The sequence below is a fragment of the Lucilia sericata genome, unplaced genomic scaffold, assembly GCF_015586225.1.
Source record: "Lucilia sericata isolate MDLA Ls3-8-SP2 unplaced genomic scaffold, ASM1558622v1 Contig000022F_arrow, whole genome shotgun sequence".
Lineage (NCBI taxonomy): Eukaryota > Metazoa > Arthropoda > Insecta > Diptera > Calliphoridae > Lucilia > Lucilia sericata.
This window is the reverse complement of record NW_023994060.1, coordinates 480562-493976: the sequence shown is the minus strand read 5'-3', so window position 1 is coordinate 493976 and position 13415 is coordinate 480562. Positions and strand designations below refer to the sequence as shown.

At 26.9% G+C, this 13415-nt stretch overlaps 1 protein-coding gene across 13 annotated transcripts in view; it reads left to right on the top strand.

Moving 5' to 3' along the window:
- The window catches only part of LOC119609107 (signal transducer and transcription activator), a 68079-nt gene that overhangs the window by 13741 nt on the left and 40923 nt on the right, over positions 1-13415 (top strand). For 4 of the 13 annotated variants that reach the window (XM_037963894.1, XM_037963837.1, XM_037963880.1 and 1 more), the window contains one exon: positions 9670-9722. The exons of 7 other annotated variants lie outside the window; for them this stretch is intronic. The gene's annotated coding sequence lies outside the window, so the exon portion shown is untranslated. Of the gene's footprint in view, positions 1-9669; positions 9723-13415 lie in introns of those variants that run through there. 2 more of the 13 variants (XM_037963871.1, XM_037963814.1) reach the window with 2 other exon arrangements.

Below are 13415 nucleotides of genomic sequence, written 5' to 3'. Positions count from 1 at the left end.
GTTAAACTTTAGGCCACATTCGGATTCAGTGCTGCTCAACCCTTTAGATCCTTTTGGTCTCTGGGTTTTGATTTTTTTCAACTTTTGTTGACATGTGTAATTCTGCGAAACTTTTTCTGGATCGAACCATTATTTGTTCATTATTTAAGCTTTCAAAATTTATAAAATGTAAACTTAAGAAAATCTTGTTAATTAATAAATTAAAATACAAATGAAATGAATAATTTACTTAAAAATAAAATAATGCATTAATAGTTTTAGACTTACTGAAGATTATTACAGAGTGACAATAATTATTTGAAACCAAAAAATAATTTTTTAAAGTTTTCAAAACTAATGTTTTAATAATGGGAACCAACACAATATATAAATTGTGCTAATACTACGTCTTTACACGATCCCAGCGAAATGTATAAGTATGGATTCAGAATGATTCAAAGCAAAATGCCTATTTTTTAATTTTTTTTTAATGATTGGTGGGTGGACAAATTTTACTTATTTCATAAAATTCAAAATCAAATTTTTATGTTTATCTTATTTAATAATTTAAATCACATTTATTTCTACATACAAACATTTGTTTAAGTGGTTGTTTTATTTAACTTCATTACTACTTATTATAAAAAAAGAAATACACAATGTCTAGAAAAATTTCAACCGGAAATTGCAGTTTTTTTATTTATATTTACTTTATTTTCTTTATTTATGGCAAATTTCTTGTGGCTGTGAACTGTGAACGCGTGTTTGTTTATGTGAGCGTTGGTTGTTTATAAACATTTTGCATTTAGAAATACAAATAAACATTTAAATGTGATGTTGATGATCTATAACTATAAAAACCGCAAAATTGGTAATTTTTTACTTGTAATTTCAATTGCTATTACAAATTAAATGTAAAAGAAAATTTATTATAATGAAATGAAAATGTTATTTATATTTTATATAAAATGAAAATTTGACATTCTATTATTTGCTATGGTTAGATTAAATGTCAACGGGATATCATATAAAGTACATTGTCTAGACTAAAGTTTGCACATTTCAAAATTAATCTAATAATTTAGAAGTATCAGGTAATTCAAAATAGAAAATGAGACGATAAGTTTTGAAATTTAATAGATCTAGACAAAATTGTGCCAATAAATATATTCCCAAATTTGTGGCAATTTTTATTAAAAATCGATTCATTAAAATTAAACCGGAAGGCTAAAAGTTGTCATATTTGATTTGATATTACACGATCATATTGAATTAATATGAAAATTAAAATTAGTATATTTAGCTGGTATAGAAATGTCTATACTTTTGTACTTTTTATACTAAAAGTACCCTGGTATTCAGCTGGCTTAGAAAAGTCAGTACTTTAGTACTTTTTTACATTACTTTTCGATTGGTAAAAGTACCGAGGCATAATATAAAAAAATGGGCCTAAGACTAATCAATAAACTAGAAAATACACTAGTCCACGTACTAGTCAATAGACTTGCCTATATACTAGATAATAGATTAGTTCATAGGCTAGAAAATAGACTACTCAATAGACTATTCCACAGACTAGTTGATAGACTCTAGACTAATCCATACAATAGTCAATAAAGTGGTCCACAAACTAGAAAAAGCTTAGAAAAGTCAGTACTTTAGTACTTTTTTACATTACTTTTTGATTGATAAAAGTACCGTGGTAAGCTCGCAGCATAATACAAAAAAAATTGGGCCTAAGACTAACTAGAAAATACACTAGTCCACGGACTAGTCAATAGACTAATCCATAGACTAGATAATAGATTAGTTCATAGACTATACAATAAACTACTCAATAGACTATTCCACAGACTAGTCGATTGACTCTAGACTAGTCCATAGACCAGTCAATAGACTATAGAATTATCCATGCACTAGTAAATAGACTAGTCCATTGACTATAGAATTATCCATGCACTAGTAAATAGACTAGTCCATAGACTAGACACATACTAGACAAGTCAAAGACTAGTCCATAGACTAGTCAATAGACTAGTCAATAGACTTGTCAAAAGACAAGTCAAAAGTCTAGTCAATAGACTAGTCCAAAAACTGGTCAATAGACTAGTCCATAGCCAAATAATAGATTAGTTCATAGACTAGACATTAGACTACTCAATAGATTATTCCATAGAATAATCGATAGACTCTAGACTAGTCCATAGACTAGTCAATTGACTACATACTAGTCCATATAGAATTCAATAGACTATAAACTAGTCCATAGTTCAGTCAATAAACTAAAGACGTAGACTATTCTCTAGACTAGAAAACATACTAGTAATATAGTAATACATAGACTAGTTAATGGTCTTATCACTATAGATAGAGTATTCTTTGGACTAGTCAATAGGCAAATCCATAGAATAGTCAATAGACTAGACAATCGATTATTCAATAGACTGGTCCATATGCAAGTGCAATAGACTATTATTCCAGCCATCATCTAGTCAATAGCATAGTCCATAGAATATCCAATAGACAGACTATTCCATAGATGAGTCCACAGTCTAATCAAAATACTAGTCCAAAGACTAATCGAAGCACTAGTCCACATACTAGTCAATAGGACAGTTTACAGATTTGTGAACTATCCAATAGAAAAAATCCGATAAGTTCTTTAGTGCTTTTATCATTTATAAAGTATTCATGCCTGATATTTAGTCTAAAAGAGGCAAATCTTGTACCTGTTAGGGGCAAAATAACTGAACATATTTCATATCTTTACACTTCAAATGATATTAGAATTAATCTTCAATATATTGGTGTAAGTTACTATGCTACGTGGTCCTATTGGAATGGTTGCACGTCATTGTTTCACATTAACTGACTTCAATTCTTTTAACTAATTTCTACCTTAATTACAAGTTTTTTAACTATACATATATGTATTTAGTAATTTATAAGCAAATTAATTAGATATTTAATTATAGAAATACTCTTCCATCAGCTAATTGTTTGTAGAAAGTGTTTTTCTTGAAAATTTAAGAAATTTATTTAAAAGTTTATTCACCTAGAAAAACGTTTCAAATATAATTTTATGATAATCTTTTGTCATTATTTTAAAAATTTTTCACAAAACTTTTTCGTCTCCATAATTTGATTTTATTTTGTTTACTGCATTTGAAATATTGTTTTTTTTTTTTTTTCATAATTCTAGGAACCATTTAAAAATGTAGACATTAAAATCATTCAATCATTGTTTTTTTTATAAATTTAAAAAGTGAACATTATATTTAAATATTTACTATTGATTATATGTATTTCATTTAATCAGGTTCATTGATTGTTAGGAATAAAATAATAGACGCCTATATTTAGGTGTAATATTTGTTATTGGGTTTCATAAATATGAATTTCTTAAAAATAAGTCTTTAAGGAAAATAATGATGAAATGGAAGTTTCATGCAAAAGTTTCCTAAAAACAAAACAAAACAAAAACGTAGTAGGAGTATAAATTTTGTAACAAAACTTACTTATTTGATTAACAACTTTTTACCTTTATTTTGTTGTTGTACTACAGTTTTTTTTCTTCTTGTTTTATTCAGGAATCTGTATCTATTATTAATGTGGGTAAATGTGTATGCGTTTTTCAGTGTATAGGGTATGAGAATATTTGTAGGAATGAATGAATGATGTCTTGATATAAGATTGTTCCATTAAAAATATAAATTTTTAATGCAAACAAAAACAGCAGCAACAAATATACAAACGAAAAAAATGTAATATCTTTTGAAAATAAATAACCTATACACGTATACAATGTAAATATATAGAACGATATATACATAGATACAATATACATATATACATATATTTAAAGTTATGAGGAATTGGATTGAGGACGTCGAAGGAGTGGGTGGAGTGGGCTATAGGTATTCATCTCTTATTAAATTTGCTTAGATAGAAGATGATAGAATCTTTAAACAACATAACAGAATACTTAAGTAAATATTGCAAAAAGAAATCCCCGTTTAAAGATATAAAAATTTTATAAAATTGTATCTAGTAAAAATATTATTTTGTATTTAATAGATTCAATATGTATAAACTCAAAAGTACGTGTCTTTTCATTACACTCTTTAGAGATATTCTCTTTTAAGAGAGAATGATCTTTGCATTTGTATGTCTAACTTGTTAGTTAATGTATCTCGTTGTATTGAATTTTAAATTCAAATATGTGTATTTAATTGTCTGTTATATGTAATAATAAAGCAAAATATACAAAATATAATAATAAATAAATAAATAAATAAAAAATTCACAATATTATTGTGTGTATATCTTATCTTTAAAGTATTACTTACTGCCTCTCCTTGCCTTTCTCTTTTTATTGTATCTCACGTCAGGGATGGCAAATGTTATTTTAAAATTTCACAAAACAACAAAAATTTTACCTTTTTGATTTCGATTGTACCAAATCAAAGAACTGTTAAGTTTTTAAAATTTTCTATTTAGAATATTAAACGATCACATCAAATCCATACTTAACTTATTTTTTTGGAAAGTGGACTCATAATACTTTCTAAATTAACAGTTCATATGTATTAGCTAAGAGATTAGTCAATAAACAAATACAGTTAGTCAATAGAATATTCAATATACTAGACAGTTGCCTCTCTATGGACTAGATAATAGAGTAGTCCAAAAACTAGACCAGTCTGTAGACTAGACAAGACTGCATATTGGCTCTTTATGGACTACTGCTTCTCTGGTTAGTCAATAAACAAATACGACCAACTGTATTTGACTATTCCATATATGTACTAGACATGGGCTCTCTATGGACACGGCCAATGACTAGTATATAGGCTTGAGTATAAATTAGACAATAGAGTAGTCAGTAGATTCGACCTTAGTGTAGTTTATTGTTTAGTCTATAGAATAGTCCGTATACTAGTACAAAGACTAATTCATAATAGACTAGACCATAGACTAGATCAAAGTCTAATAAAAAGTATTGCATTTAAAAGACCTTTATAATTTTATATTATTTTACCATTCGGATTTAAATAGTAATCCTAAAAAAGTACTCTCTTTAGTAAAATTTATTACAATTCGCCATATTGTAATCTCTTTCAGATTTCATAACAATATCAGAGAATATAGTCAAGAAGTGTAATTTTTCTGCTCTGAAGTTTAGTAAAAATTTGAGCGAAGATATTACTTTGAACTTGTGTCAGAAGTACGATTTTAGATTATTATTTCTATGACGAAACAAATTTAAAATTGTACAAAATGAGACATTGGTAGTTTTGAAGATCGAATTGTACCAATTAAAGTACAATTATACCAATTTTGCCAACCCTGCCTCACGTTGTGTTCATTAATTAACGAAAGCGTTGCAAATTTTTGTCTTGACTGCTGTTTAATTTTTTTCCCGCGTTACAAATGCAGGGTCCATATTTATTTAATTCAGATTTTTTTTGGGAAATCCATTCTTAATAAATTATATTTCTTAATAAATTGTTTTTCTTATTAAATGTAAGTTTAATATGAGATTTTTCAAAGAAAATTATCTCTATCTCCCTGGTTCTCGGCGAGTCTCTTATTCAAAGTCAATATTTTAGTCAAAGCTTCAATTTGTATAATATCAAAATCTTAAGCTCCCTTAAGGAAATATAAGAACATGCAATACCGAGTAAAATTTTCATTGGGAGTATAATATAATTCTTTCAATTATAAATCGATTGTTTGGTAGAGTAAGAATGCGATTTTTAATCAAGCTCAGTGATATCGAGATAACATCTATATAAATACTTATATACATATTTTTGTAATTGTTTTTCTCTCTAATTAAATTCTCTCATTTCAACAGTAGTTGTATGTGAGTTATGAAGACAATCTATAACTAATACATTCCTATAGCTTAATGTTAGTCTGCATAATATGAAAATTTTCAATAGTTTTTGTTCAAAAACCAACCCACAGTAGTGTTTTTATTTTTGTCCCGATATTTACTAATATCAAATACAAACAGTAAAAGATAAATAATAAATTCAAATATATTCGCATAAATAATAAATAATGTTAAATAAAAGTTTAAAAATAAAATCATATTAATTTGAAAGGAAAAAAAAAAAAAATACAGCTTAAATCACTAATAAATTGCAAAATCAGCAAAAATAAACATAATTATTCAGGCAGTTCATAAAATTAAGATTCCAATGAAAGATTTAAAAAAATATTTTTGAAATTTATATTTTTCTTAGAGAAATGTACTGAGGTGGGGATTGGCTTAAGTTTGAACTTAAGTTTAAGAAGAGAGCGATGCATTATGCATTCCAAAATAATTACAATATTCCTGACCCGATCAGAAAATCATTAGAGAGTCAATTTTCAGAAACCTGAATGTTTTTGGTTTCTAATCATAAAAAAGTGGTCTCCGGTAGGTTAGTGTTCTAGTGTGGTAGACGGATGGTCATGGGTTCGATTCCCACCTGAGGCACTGGAAAAGGACTATTTAACTAACTAACTAACTAACTAACTAACTAACTAACTAACTAACTAACTAACTAACTAACTAACTAACTAACTAACTAACTAACTAACTAACTAACTAACTAACTAACTAACTAACTAACTAACTAACTAACTAACTAACTAACTAACTAACTAACTAACTAACTAACTAACTAACTAACTAACTAACTAACTAACTAACTAACTAACTAACTAACTAACTAACTAACTAACTAACTAACTAACTAACTAACTAACTAACTAACTAACTAACTAACTAACTAACTAACTAACTAACTAACTAACTAACTAACTAACTAACTAACTAACTAACTAACTAACTAACTACCTACCTAACTAACTAACTAACTAACTAACTAACTAACTACCTAACTAACTAACTACCAAGCAAAAACTTACTTTTTCGTTCTTCAAAAGCTATTGTTTGAATTTTCTATTAAATTGAACATTAAATAAAATATTCTCAGTCTTTAGACATTCATAGTGTTGTAAAGACATTTTGGTACTTTTTCGTTCTTCAACTGGTACTTTTTGCTTTTTTCGCAATATTGGACCAAGAACCATATGATCAGACATATAGGACATTAATGGAATGAAAACCTAGAATAGTGAATAATTTGGTACTTTTTGTTCTTCAAATGGTACTTTTTGAATCTTTCATAATATTAAAACTAGAAACGCAGCATACTGATTGAATGAAATTGTATAAAAGAGGACTTTCTGGTACTTTTTCTTTTTCCAACTGGTACTTTTTTCATTTTTTTTATAATAAAACACATATTGGCTCTTTTTTAAAAACACTATAACGAAGATTCGGCACAGTCAAATATAGAACTCTTACTTTTTTAAATTAAATTTATTTTTGTAAAGAATTTAAGGACTACCTTCGTATACACATTTCTGTTCATCTTATCTATTTATTGTTTATTATTTATTTATCTATTGTTTTTGATTGTTTTTCTTTGATACAATATTTTGTTACTGTCTTTATTCAATTTCTTTAGTAGTTGGTTGAAATTACATTCCAATATTGATAGTTAAATTAATAATTTTTAACAATTGTATTTAATAAATCTTTACAATTCTAGCATTTATGTTTTTTACTCCTTATTTAAAGTGAGATATTAAAAACGTTTCAATTCATTTGAATGGATTTTCTTGATTTATATTTATCGCTTATTTTTTATTAAATATTTTTCTGCTATTATATTATATTTAGTTCTTTTTTGTTTTCTTTTTCATTTAAGTATGTAATTGTGTGTTTTACATTACTTTTACTGGCATTTTTTTTTTTTTTTGTTATTGTTTACTTTAGTCTAATTAAAATGTTACGCGGTTTTATAACAAGTTTTCATACAGTTATTTACAACTTGTTTTAATAATGTTTTAAGTGCACGCTACAATAAGCAACATTTGGAATTTGAATCCAATACACAGAAAAATAAACGAAGTACTTCCAAGGGAATTGTTATTATAAGCACTTCGGAAGTAGAATTCAGTTGGATAGAAGAATTTCTATAAAATTTTTGCTAATTTCAAACTGGTTAATTATAATCATTGTGTAAAAATAGCATAAAAATTACTTTCATATCACAGTTAATCTTATGGCATATAATCCCAGCAAAAACTTACATTGAGAAGTAATAAGTTAAAAAGCTAAAAAAAAGAGGCTTAGTAGTAATACTTATTCGTTAGCATTTTAACTCATTATTTTAACACGGCCATGTCATTAGAGGCAAGTACTTACCATGCTCGCTTACAAATCATTACTTAAATAAGTACTTACAAATAGGGAGTTAAAAAGTTGTTTTGTTTTAAAAACAAAAAATCGCTTTTTTCCGACTCTACCATTACTTTAACAACAGCAAAACGAAAGATACAACAACACCAAGAACGCTACACGAAATAAAACACAAAACAATGAAACCAACATACATTCAAACATATGTTTTTTTCCAATACAATGTTATTGTATTTTTTTTTCCAACGCGTGCACTAACATTCACTTTTTTTGATGAAATTTTCAGAGATTGTCTTGGATTTTTGCTCATATCTCCGTTATTTATGGACGGATTTGGTTGATTTTAAATCGGAAACTTCTCGAATTCTGACAGAATTTTTGAAGATTTGAATCCCGAAGATATCTGGAAGAAATCAGAAAATTGATTTCAACACACAGACAGAAGGACAGACAGACAGACGTACATAGCTTAATCGAGTCCGCCATCTGTAAGGATCCATAATATATATACTTTATAGGGTCGGAAAATTATATTGTAGAAATTACAAACGTAATGACAATGTTATATATGTACATATAACCTTTCACGAAGGTGAAGGGTATAAAAGTTACATAAGTACAAGTCATTACCGAGTTTTGCTGGGATGCTTTACTTTATTGCTTCTTTAGAAGTTCTTTAAAAGTCATAATGCACAATTATACGTTTTAAACAAAAATCATTAGAGTGTTTGTAATTCGTTATACATTATTTTTTGTTTTTTTTTACAACGCAATTATGTACATTAGGGTGGCCCCAAAATGGAAATTGCTAATGTTTCCGCCGAAAATGAAAGTTTAGTACGTTATAAGGTACCTTTTACATGATATCAAAATTTTATGTCATTCCTTTGCGTAAAATTGGAAAACCTTAAAAAAGTACATTTTTAACCTTTGACCCAGTTCACTAAATATTGACTGCAGGACAAAAATTTTGAGAAATGATATCTTAGAATGAAGCAAGATTATTATTGTGTCTTCCCTACAAACTACTACCCTAATGTATATATACATATATATTTTTCAACATTCTTCAAACTGCTGTACGATAATAACACTTGACTGAGTAGAATATTTCTATTTAATTTTTCACATTTTTTGTTATTGTTGTTTTAGTTTATTATAAGTTAAAGGTCAATTATTTTAAATATGAATATATTATTTTTGCCCACTTACAATTACCACTTTAGGAAGAAGCTGAAAACATATTTTTTTTATTTTATGAGGAGAAAAATAATTTCTTTTGTTCACTTTAAGTTCCTTAAATTGACTTAAATTAAATAAATTTTATGCAATATATTTTTTTAAATTTGCTTTATTTATATTTTTGTATGTTTTTTAAACTAATAATAATAATACTTAACTTATTTCCTTTTTTTTGTTTTCAGGTACATATATTGTTTAATATAACAAATTTAAAATTCTATTGCATTTATTTGTGGTATGTATTATTTAAATAACATTTTCAAATGAATTTCACAAAATTTTTTGATATTATTTAACAATATTGTAAAATAGTTGTTGGTACTTTTAATTAAAAATTTGTTAAATTATCATTAACACGACAATAATTTCATAAAGTAAATATTAAAAAAAGTATGCCTCCGGTAAGTTAGTAGTTCTTGTCTGTAAGACCGGAGGTATTAGGTTCGATTCCCAACATAGACGCTTTTAAAGCGTATTTGGATTTGATGTCATATTTCCTCCTCCTTTTAAACTGAATTTTTAAGTAAAATCTATATCCAATAGTGTCCGACCGAACGTTCGGGTACGGGTTCGGAGTTCGGTAAAAAGTGAGGTTCGGTCAATGTTCGGTGTTTGGCGAAATTTTGACCGAACACCGACCGAACTTTTTAGAAAATGTTTTTTTATCATATTTTTATATCACCAAAAAGTTTTAAAAATGCTGAAAATCTGTTTACAGAAGTTATCATACATCCTGGCTGTACAATAAATTTCGGATATACATAGGTTCGGCTGATTTGAAAAACTGTTAACCAGAAACTGATTAAAATGCTAAGAAAAGTGAAACATTTAATTTGAATTATCTAGTTTCGATTATAAATCTTTAATTTCATTTGTAACATCGAAATTTTCTAGGTTCTTATTCTCAAACGATCTAGACATGTCTGTCAGTCTCTTGAAAGACCGATAGGACCTAAACTATTGTTGCAGGTTGATTGGTATTCAAAATGGACAAAATCGCTTTACATTTGGACATGGCCTCCATATAATGTTCGCTTTAGAAAATTACTAACGTTCATAACAGGCTTAAAAATACTAGTATTTTTATGAAATTATATTTAAATTTTTTTATGGACTAAAATTTCATATAAATTGGCAAATTGAAATTTGCGAATTGTGTTAAGTATTGTATACATATTTTTTATTTTTTTAAAAACTATTTTTATTGATTCGATAAAGTTCATTTTGATTTTGAAACCTATTTAAAATTAAATTTTGATCACATTTGATCATAATATCATGTATAACAATATTATGATAAATACAAAAATATCATGATGAAATATTTTGACGGTATTTAATCATATGATATTTTAAAATTTTTACAATAACGATAATATGTTTAGACTATAATCATAAATTTAATCATAATATGTTGCTCTTAGAACATGGTTATCACAACCATGTTTTTTCTCAGCGTGCTCTTACAGATAATTATATCATTGTCAATAAATCGTTTAAAAATCAAAAATAAAAAAGTATTATGTTTCATTTAAAAAAAGTTCGTGTTCACCGAACTTTAAAAACCGAACAAAGTTCGGGTTCAAATTTACCGAAGTTCGGGTTCGGTATTCGGTACCGAACGAAATTTTGAGTTCGGTCGGACTCTAATTTCCAACTTATATCCTTATTTATTAACTCAGTCAATAAACAGCAACAACATGTGTAACACTTTAGTCCCTCTATTCATCTACATGGTTACAATTTCATTTAGATGTCAGTCTATTTTATATAGTTTACCTGTTGGCTTTAGAAAAATTCATCTGAAATTCTTGAGAAACTTAAAAAGTTGAAAACAAACAAAGCCACGTTTGTGTTACCAACTCACTTTTAACATATTGTTGCTTAATTATTGTTGATCTTTAGTAAAACATTTTATATAAAATTAAAGTTTTTGTTGTTATTTATTTTAGTAGAACTCAATAATAAGGAACATACAAGTATTAAATATTTATTATAGTTAAGCTACAATAAGTTAAATAATAATAGTTTGTTAAAGTTTTATTTTGTTGTTGTTGTTGCTGGTATTTGTTGTAAAACAGCTACTAAAGTAATAATTCTAGGAATTTCAAAAAAAAAAAAAAACTAAACTAAAGATTAATGTTTCCCCAAAGAATATTGAATAATAAATTGAGTTTTATTTTCTCTCTCTCTATTACCCACTCCACCTGTTAAAAAAAAATACAATAAATTATTATAATTATTATAATATAATATGAAAAAAAAACAGCAAAAACAAATGTGTACAACGTGCATTTATGCAATTAGGGGATTTCAATCAATCAAATAAATAATTAATTAAAATATGAAAACAAAATAGTTTCAAATGAAAATCTAATGCAATATTTTGTATAATATTAATGTACATATTCCGAAAATATACAAATATATATATATATTTTTTTAATATTTTATATCATTTTTTTTAAGATAACCTTTTTTGGTAATTCCACTCTGAATCGTAAATACACTAGAATTACAATTTAACTATTAATTATAATACCTTTCATTTCCACTAAAAACTCGGTAATGACTTGCACTTACACAACCACATACTTTTCAATGACTACTACATACCGTCTGCATTGCTTTTAAGTATTGTTATAATGACTTACATACTATCAGTTACGTAAGTACTTTATTTTGAATTTTGCAATTTGTTTGCAAAGTAAATTTTTCAACTCCTTACCCAGCAAAAATAAAACGAAGTACTTCCACAGGAATAACATTTATCACCACTTCAAAAGTAGTACTAATTTTTTTACCTTCTGAAGAAGTGATTTTTAAAGAAAAAGAAGCGAAAATAATTTAATTTTTTTAATGTTGAAGATATATTTTTTGTTCTTTCATTTTTATGAGATAAAAAATGTTATATTTGGGCTTTTGTATTTATTAAGTTAATATTATTTAAGTAAATTAGTTGTATTCTATAATACTACAATTTCACTTCCGAATAACTTCCAAAAAAAGAGCATTAATATTACTTCAGATGTAGTGAATTTGGAATCAAATAAAAAGGACATCAATCCTATGACAAGCCTGTGTTAAAATCATCACTTCTTCAGGTCTTTTTCAGTACATCCATGGAGTAAATTCTACTTCTTTTTCGCTTCTTTGGAAGTTCTTTTTTTGCTGGGTTATTTGTATGTACTTATTTAAGTAGTTATTTGTAAGCGAACGTTGTAAGTACTTGCCTTCAATGTCCCAGCAAGAACTTAAACTTGAAATTGCTTGAACTTATATAACCACTTACTTCTCAATGACTACTACATACCGTCTGTTGCACTCTTATAATGACTTACATATAATCAGATACGTAAGTACTTTACTCGAAGATAGAAGCCCAAAGTCGTATCCTGTAAGAGCGATTATTTTTTGGTTTATAAAACAAACCAACTTTTTAACTCCCTACTTGTAAGTACTTATTTAAATAGTGATTTGTAAGCGAGAGTCATAAGTACTTGCCTCCAATTTCATCACCGTGTTAAAATGTTAATGAATAAGTAGTAATTTTTTAATGTAAGTTTTTGCTGGGGTCATCATCGTGTTAAAATAATGAGTTTAAATGCTAATGAATAAGTAGTGAAAATATGCTTTTTTAGCATATTAACTCATTACTTTTCAATGTAAGCTTATGTTGGGTTTGAGACGTTATCGGTAACCCTATACCGATATAATTTTAAATACCGTTACCGATAACATAAATATGTATTTCTCTTTGCCAACCTTGCTAAACTTTTCTTTAAAAAAAATTACCCACATAAGATATTTTCCCCGTACCGTTTATCGCAAGGCAAACTCTATTCTAAATAGACATATTTGCATTCAACAAAGTCCACAAGGCTGTCTTGTCCGCCCGTCCGTCCGTCTATAAACAATGCATATAAAC